A 19,321-nucleotide genomic window follows, 5' to 3' on the forward strand; every position below is an offset into this window, starting at 1 on the left:
CTTACTCAAGGTCAGTTGGTTAATAGATGGTGAAGCTGAAATTAGATCTCCAGGCAGTCTGACTTCTTAACCAGTACCCCATGCTGCTTCCCACTGTCTTCAAAAACTGCACTATGATGACTTTTGGAGACAAGTCAGGGAAGAATAAGGAATTCTACTTCTGCTTGAAGAGACAAATATATCCTATACTTGTGAAACTGGAAAATAATTATGAATCACCATGCAGGGCTTTGCCCTTTTGTTTCCTCCTCATGAGAAAGAGCAAAGGAAACACTGTAGATGAACTTGTCTTGGTGGAACTCCATGGCTTACTTCTTAGTGATGAAATCCAGTTCTTTGTTTAAAGTATAGTAGTTACTATCATGAAAAGAGCATAACACCTGGTAGTCAAGAAATCACAACTTCATGACTTTTTATCCCCTACCTGGCTGTGCCAATATCAGCACAGTCACTCTATCAGTTGTAACAGAGGAGCTTTAGACTAGAATTAACTACCCCTCCAAAAGTAGCAAACAGCTATCATGACTAAGACACAGCCAGTATCGGGGGGATGTGAGATGCCAATCATACAATTCTGGTTCTCAAGGTGCCATCTTATCCCTAACTTTTTTTTGTGTTAAATATTCATTTCCCCCCATAGATTAAAAAAAAAAAAAATCTGTCTTGATCTATCACACATTTTAAATCTATAATGAATCTATAATGAACATATTTCATGTTCATTATAGGATTTTCTTTGTTGTTTTGTTTTTTAGTTAATTCTCCATTGCAGGTTAGACTGTGTCCTTAAACAGGATTTTGCATGAGTTTCCTTGCCTCTTAAGTCACTCTGGTCAACACTCAAGTAATCTTAAGCTTAGTCAAATTAAATCTCTAATATGTATGTAAAGCTTTGAGATTAGTTGTCATTTGAGCCTTTAATAATCTAATCCATGCCAAGGGATTAACCTGGATGTTAAGGGCTGTCTTCCATCAATTATGCCTATTTCTGTTTTACTTGCCTGTGTCAATAAAAGGAAATTTCATGTAATTTTAAAGGAATTAAGAATAATATTTCAAGTTTTTGCATCCTGCATTTAAAGTGTGACTTACTGAATAAGCAGGATTAACACATACAACACAAAAGGAGATACCTCTCAGTAACATTTTATATTTTCTTAATATTTGGATTTGAGAGCGTTTAAAAATGTTAATCTTTTAAAGTCATCCTCACTTCTAGCCAGCTGGTTGTAACAAAACTTCCACCTGCAATACAGTCTTTTTGAGATCCTGTAACTATTTTATGGGTCCAGGGTGTAGCACAAGAAAAACAGGTTGATTTTGATAGCCACTGAAGTTAGGGAAAAAATTGTTTTCCTGGGTGGAGTGATGGCTTTTTTCTGCTCACAGAATGTCTACTGCCTAGCCTGACATTTTCATGGCAGAAAAAGCCCCTGCCCATGATTAGCAGCTGAAGTGTGTGGGGGTCATCTGCCCAAGGGATCTTTTTTGGACACCACATCCACTCACGTCTGCAGAACCCAAGGGACAACAAGCATTTATCCACGGGTTATGGGGCAGCTGCTCAGTTTCCCTCCCATGACTCTGTAATCCCTCTGCACTCAGATGAACTGGGCTCATGGCCAGCTTTCAACCTCTTGAACTCAATATAACTCTTTTGGGGGGTAAAAGGACAGATCCACTTTTACACATTTACAAAAGATGGGACTTTTTGATATTGGAAATTTCCCTTTTAATTTTTTATTTTTTAACAACCTTTTCTTATTTTCTTATTACAATGTTTTGATTGCCGTAATTCCAGTAGCCTTTTTTTAAAAACCAAATAAGATTTATTAAATAATTATTGGGCTTCCCAGGTGGTGCTAGTGGTAAAGAACCTTCCCGGCAATGCAGGAAACATTAGAGATACAGATTCTATCCCTGAGGTGAGAAGATCCCCTGGAGGAGGGCACGGCAAACCCACTCCAGTATTCGTACCTAGAGAATCCCATGGACAGAAGAGCCTGGTGGGCTATAGTCCATAGAGTTGCAGAGGGTTGGACACAACAGTACCATTAAAGATTTGACCTTAAAATAAAACTGCTCTTTTATTTTCACTGGATTCTCGGTGCCCACTTTGTGGTGTATGTTCCTTTTCGTTTTTAAAATATGTTCTTTCTCTTTTAGTTTTTGCATATTCCATACAAAGAGCCTGTTAAGTGATGGTCAGTTTTGTCCCAGTCAAAAGAAAGGAAAGCATTTCTAGTTTGTGATCTTGTAGAACTGATGCATTTAGAAATGTTGTTCACTTTGGTAAGGTATAGAATAAAAATAAGGCAATGAAAATTTTGTATGTAATTAAATCAGTGATTTGCCCTGTTCATGACCCCTTCTGAGCAGGCTGCTTTGCAATCTGGAGCCTGGCTGAGTGAGCTGTAACACAATTGATCCCAACTGTATGAGACACGGCACAGTTTCCTTCATTGATTTATTCCCAGTCTATTCTCCACCTTATCCCATTTAACTGATCAATTAATCTCTGCTATAACTCATGAGCAGTACTGGTAGAAAATAATGCATGTGATATTTCCTTAGCAGCAGCAATAATGAAGTTCCATGTGTGGATACGAAAGCAAGAGGCATTTATTCTCACATTAAGCCAGGAAGGAAACCTTCACAGTTAGAACCTGGTTAAAGAAATAGATTACTCTAATCACTCTGAACCCAGGGACTGTGTCTGGCTTTGTTCATCCCTGGCCCAGGCCCTAGCATGAAAGAGATGCTCAGAAGTGTTTGTAGGTTAGATGAAGAAAATGCAAAGTATGTTGATTTTAGTGGTGAAATATAGCTTGACTGGATTAATAAGCATCTCTCCAGTCCCCCCGCCCTCCCGATATTCTGAAGTTGAATTTATTCCATTGAAAGACAAGGCTGTGAAATATACAGATCCATGGACCAGAAGTCAAAAGAATTGGGATGAGTAATGATAGAGAAGGAAGAGTGAGAACTTTAAAGAGTGTCAGACAGATGTGTTCAAATCCCAGCTCTCCTTCCGACCAACCGTGTGGCTTTTGATTTCCCTCGGACTCTTTCAGTTCAGTTCAGTCCAGTTCCTCAGTCCAGTTGCTCCAGTCCGACTCTTTGTGACCCCAAGGAATGCAGCACACCATGCTTCCCTGTCCATCACCAACTCCCGGAGCCTGCCCAAACTCATGTCCATCGAGTTGGTGGTGCCATCCAACTATCTCATCCTTTGTCATCCCCTTCTCCTCCTGCCTTCAATCTTTCCCAGCATCAGGGTCTTTTCCAGTGAGTCAGTTCTTTGCATAAGGTTGCCAAGGTATTGGAGCTTTATACAGTGGCCAAAGTATCAGACTCTTTATACTCCTTATTTTCCCCATCTGGAAAGTCAGAACAAGAATGTCCTCTTCGTAGAGTTCTTGAAAGGATTAAATGATACAGTACATATAATATGAAGGCACAAAGGCATGAAACAGCATGCATGTTTGGAAAACTATAGTTTTTTGTTTTTTTTTTTTTACTTGGAGCACAGGGTGCCTGTGGGAGAGATACGGGAGATGAAACAAAAGAGAGGAGAGCGAGCAGGTCATCAGGAGCCTTGGGCGGCAAGCTAATGGGTTTGAACTTCATGCTAAAACCTTTGGGATAATGCTAAAATATTTTAAGCAAGGGAGAGGAATTCTGAGGTCAGATTTGCATTTTACTACAATAGCTCTGGCAGAGCAATGCTGGGTTAGAAAACAGTGGCTCTTAACCTTTTTAGCTTCTTCTTCAAATCATTCCTCAAACCTGCTCCGGTCTCACAGATCTGTGTATACGGGATCAACCTTGGTTTTCTGGCCTCCGAGCTTTTGCATATACAATTCTTTCTTCTTAGAACATGCTTTCTCTCTTAACTGAATTATTGGTAAAAACTCTCAAATGGCAGAAAATCCAACTCAAACTCCTTGAGCCGGTAAGCAATTGAACAATAGTTACTTTGTTCAGAAGTAACTACCTGTATTGGAGAAGGCAATGGCACCCCACTCCAGTACTCTTCTTGCCTGGAGAATCCCATGGACGGAGGAGCCTGGCGGGCTGCAGTCCATGGGGTCACTGAGTCGGACACGACTGAGCGACTCCACTTTCACTTTTCACTTTCATGCCCTGGAGAAGGAAATGGCAACCCACTCCAGTACTTTTGCCTGGAGAATCCCAGGGACGGGGGAGCTTGGTGGGCTGCCATCTATGGGGTTGCACAGAGTCGGACATGACTGACGCGACTTAGCAGCAGCAGCAACTACCTGTATGGGCTTTCCTGGTGGCTCAGTGGTAAAGAATCCTCTTGCAGTGCAGGAGACTCAGGAAATGTGGGTTTGATATCTGGGTCAGGAAGATTTTCTGGAAAAGGAAATGGCAACCCACTCCTGTATTCTTGCCTGGGAAATCCCATGGACAGAGGAGCCTGGCTCTTCCTACAGTCCATAGGGTTGCAGAGTTGGATGCAACTAAGCAGCAACAGTAGCAACTACCTACATAGCTATATTCACAGGCCCAGACAGTGTCATTAGAATCAATGTTTCTTCCATTTATCTTTCCACATTGTTACCAACACTTGATATTTTTCTGTTTGTTTTTTAAAAAATAATGTTCATTCAAATGGATATAAGGTGATATCAAATTGTAGTTTGGTTTGCATTTCCTTAGTGATTAGTGATGTTGAATATCTTTTCATATGTTTGTTAGTTATTTGCATATAATCCTTGGAGAAATGTCTTTTCAAATCTTTTGCCTATTTTTAAATCTATTTGGTTTTATGTGTTGAGTTATAAGAGTTCTTTATCCTGAAAGTTAACGCCCTATCAGATATATGATTAGCAAACATTTTCCCACTGATTTATTTTTTAAGGCCTTTCTTAATTCTTGGCCGTGACTCTGGCCCTTCCCCCGCATTTTTGTGAGGATCTGTAAACAAAAGGAGGCCCTTTTCTAGGTGCAAAGCCGCTTCAGTCATGCCCAACTCAGTGCAATCCTATGGACTGTAGCCTGCCAGGCTCCTCTGTCCATGGTATTCTCCAGGCAAGAATACTGGCGTGGGTTGCCATTTCCCATTCCAGGGGATCTTCCTGACCCAGGGATCAAACCTGTGTCTCTTACCAATTAAGAGTCCTCCATCCAGAGTAAGGATGGAGAAGGGTTGAAGATGGTTGTAGCATATGAGAGCCACAAGGGCACCTCTGAGATTCATGTTGGTATTCCTACCCAGGAAAAAAACAAACCTCAGAAAGGGCAGGCAATCCAGCCTGGTTAATAGAGTTAATAAGTGGTGAAACTGAGTTATAAACTATTTGATGTTAAAACTGGCATCCATATAGAGCCTCATGTGATAGAACCACATGAAACTCCACTCCATGATTTAGCATCAGGCATTTAACTGTTTAAAAAGTTAGTAAGAAGCCCTTGTCATGATAAGGGGAAGATGAGGGCCATGATGGACCTGGAAAGGCACTCAGTTGGCATGACTAGGTATATAATAGCCAGCAAGCAAGACACTTGATTCTTGGATTTTAAATTGATTCATTCCAACAGCTTGCACTATAATCAACAGTGACCCACTGGCCACAAGGACACTTTTCCTGTCCATTCACACCCAGGGAGAGAGAGAGAAGCCAGGCTTGGCCTCTCCTCATAACTTTTCTGGGGCTTTCTGCATGGGAGATGATTTAGACTCAGCATCTTCAGACTTTGAGGCAAATTTCAATATTTCACATAAACCCTGAATTTCCCTAGATACCAATGCATGATATCGTAAGAGGTATACAGTACATCTGCTAAAGATCACTTTTTTTTTCTTTCTTCCATCTATTTTGTTCCTTTGTCATCTTTGTCATCTTTCCTTCTCTCTCCTGTCTACTGCTCTTGACCTTGCCCTTTCTTCCTGTTGTTCACTTAAGCTGATTTCTTTAAGGGCAAGTATACCTACTTTCGTGGAGAAGGAAATGGCAACCCACTCCAGTGTTCTTGCCTGGAGAATCCCAGGGACAGAGGTGAGGGGCCCAGTAGGCTGCCGTCTCTGGGGTCGCACAGAGTTGGACACGACTGAAGTGACTTAGCAGCAGCAGCAGCATACCTACTTTCGGAAGCCATACTATCATCTTCCTGTTGATTTTGCATCAAATGTTGTGTAGTTAATCTGATGATTGGTGTTTACATTAATTTCTTGGCTTGGTAGCATTTAGCTAATTTGTGTGATATGTGTTCAGTGAATGATTCCCCACCAGCAGCTGTTTCCACCCACACCTCTCTCCAGGTGCCCAGGCTCTGCAGACTCTGTATGATGTTGTTCAGAGCACATATTCAAACTAAATAGCCTGAAACATTTTCTACCAAGGACTCTGCCCCTTGACATCTTTCCACTGTATAATGTGTTATAATCCTGGAATTCCCAGTGGCATGGTAATCGATGAATTGTAGCTGAAATAAACATGGTCTTGGAGCGCTCTGCCTGTAAGTGCTCTTTTCCCTCCTTTCTCCACTTCCCAGTCCAAAGTGCTGTATCAACAGTCCAACCATGCATGGAAATCAGGTCTTCTCTTGTCACTGCAAATCCGCTTTGTCATATGGTCATATTGGCTGAGCTGAAATAAAAGAAGCTTGACAATTTCCATTTACCTCTTTGACTTTAGGTGGTAGACCCAGAAATGAGCAATAGGTCCTTTCATTGTTAAGATGAAGTCGCTCAGACGTGTCCGACTCTTTGCGACCCCATGGACTTTAGCCCACTGGGCTCCTCCATCCATGGAATTTTCTAGGCAAGAGTACTGGAATGGGTTGCCATTTCCTTCTCCAGGGGATCTTCCCTACCCGGGGATCGAACCCAGGTCTCCCGCATTGCAGGCAGACACTTTACCGTCTGAGCCACCAGGGAATCCCATTGCATTAATTCAGACCATTCATGACTTAACGTGCTGCCTACTCTCAGAATGATTGGGGAATATCTTTGTTTTGTTTGAAATCAGATGTTTGAAAAATGAATTGTTGAAAATATCTTTGAGTTTTTATCCTGATAGCTGGCATTTCACCATAGGAGACCTTCAGGCACCAGATTGTGATTAACTGTTCAATATTCAAGAAGCAATTTCTTTTCATGACTTTTTTCTAAACTTGGGATCTTCAGAAAGCATTGTTATTTACATTATACTGTCTTTTGAATCAACTTGTATTTTATTGTCCTTTTCTTTCTTGTTTTAGAAATCTGTTTTAAGTACAAAGCTTTGAATAGGGACCAAAAATAAGTCAGTGTTAATGTTTTTTAATAACATTGCTATTATCATTATTGATATTATAGTTTCATCACCATGATCACTATCCGTGTTACATTTTAATTGGAGAGGAAATGATCCAATAAATGTGATATACTATTAATATTTAACTAGTGACTATGAAAAAACAGTATTATTACAAAATACATGCTGAATGTACTATGAGAGACTTAAAACCTATAGAAAAAAAATTTTTTTCCCCTCTCTGGCAAGAGAGAAACCAATGAAATCTTCAGAAACAGGTCATTCTGAAATATCTAAGGGTAGATCTTTTATGGGAGTGCTTAAATATCTGATATCTTCTGTGGAGAGAAATAAAATGAAATTGCTTTGAGTACTACTTTTCAGAAATAAACTAGCTTCTCCTTATGGCTGAAACATCAGGAGGAAAATAGTACAGATTCTTTCTAAGTGTCTTACAACATAAGCATATAGTAGTATATTAAAGGAATCTGATTTATAGTGATGAGTTATTAAGGAGAAATTGAAAGTTTCCCATCCCAGGGGTTTTTACATGCAAAATTTAAAGAACCCATTATAGTCCATTAGTTTAAAAGGTAAACTTATTAAATCCTTCATGATAAAATAGCTATATCTGATTTTATGGTAAAATTAAAAAGGCATGGGTAGCATTTTAAGACTTGGTATAATACACTTCTTGGCTCCCCTTGCAGCCAATAGTAGCTAGTGTTTAATGCAATGATTTAAGGATGATTTAAATTGGTTGTCCTGCAGATGGGGTGGAGAAGGCAATGGCAACCCACTCCAGTCCTCTTGCCTGGAAAATCCCATGGATGGAGGAGGCTGGTAGGCTGTAGTCCATGGGGTCGCTGGGAGTCGGACACGACTGAGCGATTTCACTTTCACTTTTCACTTTCATGCATTGGAGAAGGAAATGGCAACCCACTCCTGTACTCTTGCCTGGAGAATCCCAGGGACGGGGGAGCCTGGTGGGCGGCCGTCTCTGGGGTCGCACAGAGTCGGACACGACTGAAGCGACTTAGCAGCAGCAGCAGCAGCAGATGGGGAGGAAGATCCTCAGAGAAACTAGATTTATGAAATGATGTAAGTTGAATTTAGAGTGAAGTAACAGAGTGATTTGAGGGAAGTCTTATGGTTTCCAAAGCTGAAAAACACGTTAAAAGGAATGAGAGTCACAGGCTTATGTCTCAAACGCCTTCAGTAAAGAACCCAGGGACTGGCTACTTAAGCCCCACATCTGCAAGTAGACACAGGGGCTCCAGCAGGACTGTTTTTCTTTGTCTGAAGCCAATCAAGTCAAAGAGTGTTAATTCATATTCTGCCCAGTATTGACTTCATTTATGTCTGTTCTTCATGTTGATTAGCAAATTAAAATAATCATGGATTATGAATGCTATAGCAGAAAAGATGTCTTTACTTAAAGCTTCATCAATTATTTATAAGAAATTATAACAAATGAGCAAACTATCCCAATATATTAAAGGACAAGCCAAAAGTAAAAGGACCCCGTTGCCTGAGACTCAGCAATGTCATTTCAATGCTTCTTTTTGTATAACATTGTGATGTACTAGCTACATGGGTTATTTATAAAGAGCAACATAATATATGTAATATAAATCTTATATGTAAGCTATCAAAAGGTATGTATTAAAATTAAGATAAAAGGGCTGTTTGCTAAAATATTAAAATATTGAAGACCACTGATAGTTTTTTTTTTCCTCCTAGATTCCTAGATTTAAGAGAAGCTTACTGTTCTCATAAAGACCACTACAGATGGAGGCTAGATTATGCATCTTAAGCCCACAAGTCACTGATGATCTTTCTCCCTTAGCTTTCTTAACTACAGAACAGGGATGATTGGGGAGTTTCTAGCTCACTGTGAGGATTAAATTATTGTGAGGATTAAATAAAACATGTAAAGACCTTAGAACAGTACCTGACATAGAGATATATGGAAATCACTCCATAAACATTAACTGTCATTATTATTGAGTCTCCTTCAGTCTCACCATTACGTCAAGCTTGCATTAGAGAATCAAAACCTAAAATGAAATGTTTCAATATGATTACTCCAGAAAGGAGGCCATATACTACTATATCCAGACTACAAACTGATGTTATTCCAATCCCTCTAACGAAGTAAAAGATGAAATAAGATCAAGATCATACTTTTGATAAAATTATAATTTAAGTCTAATGAACTTAAATTGGATGATTTAATATGACGCTTCCAAATGTGATCCAGAAGTTGAATTTCAAAATTAAGTAACCAGGGCCACATATAAACTGTGCTTTTGGTCCTCAAATTAACTCTTTTTCACATTTTTACATAAACTTTAATTTTACAAGTAACAAAATGTCTATTAATAGGAAAATTGAAAATCATATAATTTAAGTATTCATTTTTACAATTACCCAGAAATAATCATTCCTAACAGCATCTAGACTTCCAGGCATACTTTTCTATGCATCTCCCCCCCCCCATATTAATGGGATCATACATTTATACTATTTTGTAACATTTTTATAATGTGACAGTGGGACTTTTTCATGTTATAATGTGTGTTTGATGATATCACTTTAATGGTTGTGTTGCGATCCATTAGTAACAATGGCAGTGGGTCCACCAGCTCCATGTATAAATATTGTAGTTAAGTTCTACTTACTTATCCAGGTAGCATCCTCTTTCACTGTCTAAAGTGATCAACTTTGATTGTAAAGCCTACGGCCACTCTATACGTAGGGAAATTTTTAATCCCAGGTAAGATGTACCAGGTTTCCCTGGTTTCCCCACTTTTTTTTCAGTCACAGAATGACTCATCTCTGGTGTCTGTTTACAAAAGGGAAGTCGGATCTTCAACTGTCTGCATCAGTGTTTCTGTCATCACTTTGTCAATCAACTTCTCTGAGCTTTGCCTTTGCTTGGTGAGGTCAAGGGATGCTCTTCGGGATAACAGGGAGAATGAATGTAGTGGGACTCTGGAATACATAGAAAATATCCACATTTATTTTTTGAGTCATAACCCTACTTACTGTAGGGATATGTGATAATAATCCTCTCTTGTTGGACATTTTACTTGTCTCCAGATTTACTGGAGTATAAATATAACCACAAATCTCCATAGCTCATCTTCCTGTGGGTGCACATGAGGTCACACTAAAAACCCAGATGTTGCTGGCTCTCTTCCATCTTTTCACACTTCCAGCTGAAAGAGAAGCTCAGCTCACTCTTCCCTGCAAGAAACTGCTTCTCAGTTATTTTAGAAATCCCCAGGAAGCTCATATGTATGTTTATGAAAATATGTTCTCCCATCATCTGATTGACCTTCCAACACACACACCCCTGGATTGAAGGCAGCTTAAGAAAGACCCCTCTCTGCTACCTCTGCTTAGGAACCCACACAAGGACCCTCATGCTCCATCCACTAGGCTACCCTGTGTTCCAGTATTTCACAGCTTCTCATAGTGAAAGTTCTACTGTGCCTTGTTGCAAATATTTCTCTCCTATTGCTTCACATTTACACTGGTTCACATAGGGAAAAAAATGGTAGAACACTGCTTTCCCACATGGCCCCCAAAATGGTATTCTGGTAACTGGAGTGGTAATTCCCAAATCCTGTTTGGGATTACCATCTATTTCAGCCTTCTGCCTCCTCTATAGGAATCACACCTGATCAGACTAGAATGCACATGCCCTGCCTCTAATTTCTCTTAAAACACTATGCAGTAACCTTTCACACTTCTTTTCCCAGGAATGTAAATTCAAGCAAAAAAATACTGGGGTAGCCTTGGCCTTATGTCCAACAGAAGCATCAGATTACCCATCCTGACCTAGGCTCATCACGTGGACAGCTCAGCAGCAAGCCCCCTTCTACCTAAATTTTTGTGTATATCTGTGTACATCTCCAATTATCATTAAATTGTGCCTTTAGATAAATTCTTAGAAACCTAATTGCTGAAATGGAAGGCATGCCATAGGCATTTGGGGGCTATAGCTTTACTTAATGCCTGGTTGAGTTCCGGCAGCATCTTATTTTGCCAGTGGGGACACTCAGGAACTGATGATTTTTATGGAGGTCATAGCAAGAATATTGCTCTGATAGTGAAGCCATAGGACACATATATCCAGGATTGTACACTTCATCATGAATTAGATTTTTTTTTACCATTCCCTGCAATAACCATAATAAAGGACAGAAAAGACAAGGACAGGTGGCAGAAATACACCGAAGAACTATATAAAAAAGATCTTCATGACCCAGATAACCATGATGGTGTGGTCACTCACCTAGAGCCAGACATCCTAGAGCATGAAGTCAAATGGGCCTTAGGAAGCATTACTATGGACAAGGCTAAAGGAGGTGATGGAATTCCAGCTAAGCTATTTAAAACCCTAAAAGATGATGCTGTTAAAATGCTGTACTCAGTATGTCAGCAAGTTTGGAAAACCCAACAGTGGCCACAGGACTGGAAAAGGTCAATTTTCATTCCAATTCCAAAGAAAGGCAATGCCAAAGAATGTTCAAAAAGTTGAGCTCTATCATGTCCAACTCTTTGCAACACCATGGACAGTAGCTCTCCAGGCTACTTTGTCCATGGAATTCTCCAGGCAAGAATACTGGAGTGGGTTGCCATTCCCTTTTCCAGGGGATATTCCTGACCCAGGGATCAAATCCAGTTCTCCTGCATTGCAAGCAGAGTCTTTACCAACTGAGCCACCAGGCCCCAACTACCATACAGTTGTGCTCATTTCACCTGCTAGCAAAGCAATGCTCAAAATCCTTCAAGCTAGGCTTCAGCAGTATGTGAACCAAGAACTTCAGATGTACAAGCTGGATTTAGAAAAGGCAGAGGAACCAGAGATCAAATTGCCAACATACTGTCTGTTGGATCATAGTAAAAGCAAGGGAATTCCAGAAAAACATCTACTTTTGCTCCATTGACCAGATTAAAACCATTGACTGTATGGATCACCACAAACTGTAAAGTTCTTAAAGAGATGGGAATACCAGACCACCTTACCTGTCTTCTAAGAAACCTGTATGCAGGTCAAGAAGTAACAGTTAGAACCAGACATGGAACAATAGACTGGTTCAAAATTGGAAAATGTCAAGGCTGTATATTGTCGGCCTTATTTATAGAAAACATCAGTCTTCATTAGAATTAGCATCAATTGATTAGCATCAGTAGAGAAGAGATACAGACAAGGTTACTTCTGTTTATTAGTGAAATCAGCTCTAGGACTCAGTTCTCCTGACCACCAGTGAGGACATTTTTATAGCTCACCTAGAAACCAATGAGGGGAATATACTTAATTGACTTTTCAATGACCATTTCTAGCATAAAATGTAGGGACACTGCATAAGAAGAGTTGCTGATATGCATAGTAACACTCATATGACTTCATTTTAGTTTTGTAAGTCGTAGTCATCATTGTCATCATGATCATTATAGAGCTCGACCTCTGAAGTCTCCTTTAGGTAAGATGTGGTGGATGGTGCTTTGGGTTTACTTTTTATTTTTTTTTTTTTATTTTTTTTTATTTATTTTTTTTTATTTATTTATTTTTTTTTATAAATTTATTTATTTTACTTGGGGGCTAATTACTTTACAATATTGTAATAGTTTTTGCCATACATTGACAAGAATCAGCCATGGGTTTACATGTGTTCCCCTTCCCGAACCCCCCACCCACCTCCCTCCCCCTCCCATCCCTCTGGATCATCCCACTGCCCCGGCCCCGAGCCCTTGTCACATGCATCGAACATGGAATGGTGCTCTGTTTCACATATGACAATACACATGTCTCAATGCCATTCTCCCAGAACGTCCCACCCTCACCTTCTCCCTCAGAGTCCATAAAATTGTTCCATGCATCTGTGTCTCTCATTCTGTCCCGCATATAGGGTTATCGTTACCATCTTTCAGATTCCATATATATGCATTAGTATACTGTATTGTTGTTTTTCTTTCTGGCTTACTTCACTCTGTATAATGGGCTCCAGTTTCATCCATCTCAGTAGAACCGGTTCAAATGTATTTTTTTTAATGGCTGAGTAATATTCCATTGTGTATATGTACCACAGCTTCCTTATCCATTCATCTGCTGATGGACATCTAGGTTGCTTCCATGTCCTGGCTATTGTAAACAGTGCTGCGATGAACATTGGGGTACACGCGTCTCTTTCAATTCTGGTTTCCTCGGTGTATATGCCCAGCAGTGGGATTGCTGGGTCATATGGCAGTTCTATTCCCAGTTTTTTAAGGAATCTCCACACTGTTCTCCATAGTGGCTGTACTAGTTTGCATTCCCACCAACAGTGTAAGAGGGTTCCCTTTTCTCCACACCCTCTCCAGCATTTATTGCTTGTAGACTTTTGGATAGCAGCCATTCTGACTGGTGTGAAATGATACCTCATTGTGGTTTTGATTTGCATTTCTCTAATAATGAGTGATGTTGAGCATCTTTTCATGTGTTTGTTAGCCATCTGTATGTCTTCTTTGGAGAAATGTCTGTTTAGTTCTTTGGCCCATTTTTTGATTGGGTCATTTATTTTTCGGGAATTCAGCTGCAGAAGTTGCTTGTATATTTTTGAGATTAATTGTTTGTCTGTTGCTTCATTTGCTATTATTTTCTCCCATTCTGAAGGCTGTCTTTTCACCTTGTTTATAGTTTCCTTTGTTGTGCAAAAGCTTTTAATTTTAATTAGGTCCCATTTGTTTATTTTTGCTTTTATTTCCAATATTCTGGGAGGTGGGTCATGGAGGATCCTGCTGTGATTTATGTCGGAGAGTGTTTTGCCTATGTTTTCCTCTAGGAGTTTTATTGTTTCTGGTCTTACGTTTAGATCTTTAATCCATTTTGAGTTTATTTTTGTGTACGGTGTTAGGAAGTGTTCTAGTTTCATTCTTTTACAAGTGGTTGACCAGTTTTCCCAGCACCACTTGTTAAAGAGGTTGTCTTTTCTCCATTGTATATTCTTGCCTCCTTTGTCGAAGATAAGGTGTCCATATGTGCGTGGGTTTATCTCTGGGCTTTCTATTTTGTTCCATTGATCTATATTTCTATCTTTGTGCCAGTACCATACTGTCTTGATGACTGTGGCTTTGTAGTAGAGTCTGAAGTCAGGCAGGTTGATTCCTCCAGTTCCATTCTTCTTCCTCAAGATTGCTTTGGCTATTCGAGGTTTCTTATATTTCCATACAAATTTGGGTTTACTTTTTAAAGGTAATGTTGTTCCGTGAGAATATTTGTGAGAGTGAGCCACAGGGAAGGCAGAACAATGTCAGGATTTAGAATCCATCTCCTTTTTCGGGTAGAGGTTTACAATTCCCCAAATTTCCTATCTCATTTTTCTTATATTTTATACTTCACTGTTTTTTCTAAACTGTAATAAAAGACTATGTAATGAGTTATATTAAAATAAAATTATTACTGTTTTGAAGCCTGTGGGAAGGTTTTGCATTAATTAAAAGAGAACTATTTCTCTGATTTTTTTTCCCATGCATGAGAATTAGGCTTTTTAAATGTTATTAAAAAGTTTCTTTTCACAAATAAGATTCAGCCTCGTAGATTTTAAGAAACATAATGGACAGCTAGTATTCACACAGATGTGAAAGGAATTTGGCTTACTGCTGTTATTCAGTGCTGCATTTTTATGTGTAGAAATCGATGTATGTCTAGAAAAAGGCAATTAAGACTCTTATGCTTATTTTTCAAGGTGTATTAAGTTGGTTCAAATTTTAACTATATGTTTACTTTAAGAATCTTAAAAGGACCCCATGGGAAATATTACCAACTGGGCCCATTGGGCTAAACTAAGAAGGAGATTCATTTCCATAAATGAATCTGAATTCCATTATTTTTCAGATTTACTTGCAGATTGAAGAAGAAGATAAGTATGCTAATAGAGGATAGAGAAATGAAAAATTATGACAAGAATCGTCTCTACGCAGTTCATACCAACTCTGTTGTTTGTTTGTTTTTATTTCCAAACATGAATATATTAAAATCTGAAGGTTATTTATTCAAACATTTGTTCAACAAATGTTTTTTATAAGCTCATGATGTACAAGGCACCATCTAAGGCATTTTTGGTAGGATGCAAAGCCATAGGACTCAGTCAAGAGCCTCAGTAAGCCTCTACCCCAAAAGCAGTCATTCACATCTATAATACTTAACCAGCTTTGTGGAAAAGCACTATAATGATAACGCGAATCTGAAGGAAAGCTAACATTTATTGAGAGATAACTATGTAGCAGACATATTCTAAGTATTTTTCATCTCTTTCACTCTTCACAAAACTTAGCTGCTCTTATGGCTTTCACTTTATACCAAGACAGAGAGAGGTTAAATGACTCCCCAGGATCACACAGCTAATAAATAATGTCAGGACCAGGCCATCCACTCTGTGAGCCACTATGTGACCTAGTTATAGTCAGATTTGTGTTTATATAGTTTTATTTGCTAAGACCTCTTCTTTTTTTTTTAATTTGTAAGCTAGGTCTGCAAGATTACCACACAATATTTCTGTGCAGACTGTAGACACTTGATACATGCTTCATCCTCATCAGTGATTCAGCTATATCATCTCCAGGGTATAGCCCAACTCTAAGTGTTAAGTCTGGAGAAGGAACCACAGTAGTTTACTTAAGGCCAGTGGGGTCAATTATCAGGTAGCTAAAACTGAGTATTTTGTAATATTCCTTAGGGAGAAGAGTCAAGTTTGAAAGTTAACAAGAATTTTGTGAAGTTGCATGCAGACCTCGGCTGCATACAGTTAGTTGTACAGCACATATCAGGAAGATTAAGAGATAAGATTAAAGCCAGGGTATGCAGGTGGAAGTTAATTAATTTCCTCTGCATTGAAAGGAACCATCAATAGAGGTAGTGAAATGGGATCTCAGTTATCTGAACACCCCTGGAAGTTTCAGATTGTTGAAAGCAGTGCATCTGATAAATTCTTGGCTTGTCCTAGAAGTAGTTTCCCCTCTCTGAAAGCAGAGGGAACAGTGAGAGGGTCAACTACTGTGTACTTAATTCTGAGCATCTGGAAGGATCTGATTTCTAGTTTGGAAGTAAAGGAAAACAGCATCAAAGGAAAATTGGAAACAGGGCAATAGTTAGATATTTTCACTTTGCCTAGTCTTTAATAGATAAGATGTATCAACATGTGTACTGAAAAAGTAGTGATGAAATCATGGACACCCTCTGAAGATTAACACAGTTCACCAAGGATTGAAGGTTCTAAAAGAGAAACATTGCGGACTTCCCTGTCAGTCCAGAGGTTAGGAGTCTGCACTTCCATTGCAGAGGACATGGGTTTGATCCCAGGGGGGAACTAAGATTCTCTGTGCCACATGTTGCAACAACAAAAAGAGAAAAAGGAATGTTGATCTGAAAAACGGAGTACTCAATCTAACGCCTTTTTTTAATTTAATTTTTGTTTTATATTAGAGTATAGTTGATTTACAATGTTGTGTTAGTTTCAGGTATACAGAAAAGTGATTCAGTTATACATATACACGTATCCATTCTTTTTCAGATTCATTTCCCATATAGGTCATTATAGAAAACTGAATAGAGTTCACTGTGCTATACAATAGGATTATCTATTTTATATATAGTAGTGTGTATCTGTTAATCCCAAACTCCAAATTTATCCCTCCCCCTCACACCTTTCCCCTTTAATAACCATAACTTTGTTTTCTAAGTCTGTGAGTCTGATTTGTAAATAAGTTCACTTATATAATTTTTTTAAGAAGAATTCTTTATTTGAACACATTGTGTTACTCTCCGACTTGTGCTTAACTGCAAGGTAGTTATGTGGTATGCCAGGAATCAGAGGCAAAAAAAAATCACTCTAGTCCCCATGTTGAAAGTCACAGATTTGATTCTCTCTGAAAGCATATCCAGGAGGTAAAACATGTTTAAAGGGTTTTTTGACTAAGAATTTTAGTGTACCTGAACTTTGGACTCTGTCATGATTGGAAAACACTTGTTACATCTTGAGTTCAGACACGGTGACCTTTTCTAAAGGGCATCATGTCACAGAGAGAGCTTGGCTGACGGCAGGCAGAGCATCCCCTGTAGAGTCCTGCAGGAGGTCCCCAGGCCGGCCTGTTTCTGTCACTACCACTTGGCCACCTCAAACCAGCACCTGAACTTAGACAGGATTTATCCAGCTAGGCCTCTGCTGGGGTGACTGTGTGCACTCTTTCCTAACCTGGCTATTTCTCCAGTTACCTTGTGTGGCTCAAGTTGGTAGTTTCTGCAGCAGCCCCAACTCACCAGCTCAGCCAGGTCATGCCCTCAACCATCGGCAAGAAGCAGAAACTGGCTCAATCTCTCAGGACAGGTTGGAGAGGCTGGGAGAGGCGCTACTCAGCAACCCCAGAGTTGACAGGAGTCAGCAGGGGGCAGAACAGCCATGTGTGATAGGGACTAGTAAATCTTTCTACGTTTTGTGCTCTGGAGACACCTCTCTGTTATCACTTAGAAATGGGAGGCAGAGCCTTTCTCATCTTGTGGAGTCCACTTAGCAGAGTAACAGGCAATATGCTCATCACACTGGCGGTGCTTAGAAGACAGTGACAGCCTTTACGTGTGTGTGCGTGTGCACACAAGCTCGCTTAACAAGCTTCTGCCACCTCAGTAGGGCAAATGGGAAGGTCACAGTGAAATATATAAGTATAATATTATCCCCCAGGGAGTTCGATGATAAAATCAAATATTTTCAAAACATTTTATTTATTTATTTATTTGTGGCTGTGCTGGGTCTTCGTTGCTGCATGGGCTTTTCCGTAGTTGCAGCAAGCAGGGGCTACTCTTTGTTGAGATACGTGGGCTTCTCATTGTGGTGGCTTCTCTTCCTGTGGAGCCTTCCCCTTGCCCTTCTCATTCCTTAGAGCCTAGACAGGCTCTAGGGCGCATGGGCCTGAGTAGTTGCGCTATGGGGGCTCATTTGTTGTGGTTCCCGGGAATCTAGAGCACAGGCTCAATGGTTGTGGCCCGCAGGCTTAGTTACTACTCCACAGCATGTGGAACCTTCCCAGACCAGGGATTGAACCTGCATCTCCTACACTGGCAGGCGGATTCTTTACTACTGAGACACCAGGGAAGCCTCTAAAATCAGGTTTTTAAAGGATGTGAATATTGACTAAAAGGAAGGAATGTTAAAATATATGAGAGCACAAATTTAAAAGAATAGAGTCATTGAATACAAATGTCAATAAATAGACCAAAATTTACCAAAAAGAGTGTCACTCACATTTGCATTTTTAAAATGAATTGCAGTGGAGCGTGATGGTTAATATTAAGGTATAATAATATTGCTGATATGAGGAACACTTGATTTGAATATTGAATATTGACTCCATGTCTTACTAGCTGTGCATAGGACAGGTTCCTTAACTGCTCTGATTGTAAGTTTTCTCATCTGTAAAATGGGGATAATCAGTGCTGCCATCATAGGTTTACTGTGACTAATAAATGAGATAACTTCATATAAAAAAGTTAACAAGGCCTAGCACATTAAGTGAGAGCTTTATAAAAGCTTACTATTATTATTGTCTAAGATGAAAAATATATTATGATTTCTCAACCACTTGGACTTTTTGGTAACAACATGAAAACAGCAGAATTTATAACAGCAGGACCAGAAAATGGCAAAACTTATCACCTCCTGTTTTCTGTCTGTAGTTTCTATAAAGTGTTCCTCACATTAAGAAGGATGGGATAATTATCCCAGGAGGTGAATTATGTCCAAGATTGGGGACACAGTGAAATATAAGCAGTTAGCTACTCTAGATGGATGACTCATCTTCCCCCAGCCCAAATAAATTACATTCCATGTATTGAGTATTATTCTACAACCACTGTTGATAATCTCCATGGAAATGGCATATAGGAGATGAGCTAAAAGATCAGAAATGGAAAAATACTGTCCTCGTTTTTATAGCAGAAAAAAATCCTGAAAACTATAGGATATCAAGCTTGAAACTGGTGCTTGGAAGGTTTCTAGAAAAGAGCAAATGAC

General features: G+C 39.4%; 1 protein-coding gene and 1 non-coding gene across 4 annotated transcripts in view; one reads left to right on the plus strand and one right to left on the minus strand.

Annotated features, from left to right (window-relative positions):
- The window catches only part of NCKAP5 (NCK associated protein 5), a 1,233,002-nt gene that overhangs the window by 950,342 nt on the left and 263,339 nt on the right, over positions 1-19,321 (plus strand). The window lies entirely within an intron of this gene.
- On the minus strand, positions 6,836-6,907 carry TRNAC-GCA (transfer RNA cysteine (anticodon GCA)). Its single transcript has one exon. It is a non-coding gene; the product is annotated as a tRNA-Cys (tRNA).

Source organism: Giraffa tippelskirchi, chromosome 3, assembly GCF_054371585.1.
Source record: "Giraffa tippelskirchi isolate mGirTip1 chromosome 3, T2T-mGirTip1v1.2.pri, whole genome shotgun sequence".
NCBI lineage: Eukaryota > Metazoa > Chordata > Mammalia > Artiodactyla > Giraffidae > Giraffa > Giraffa tippelskirchi.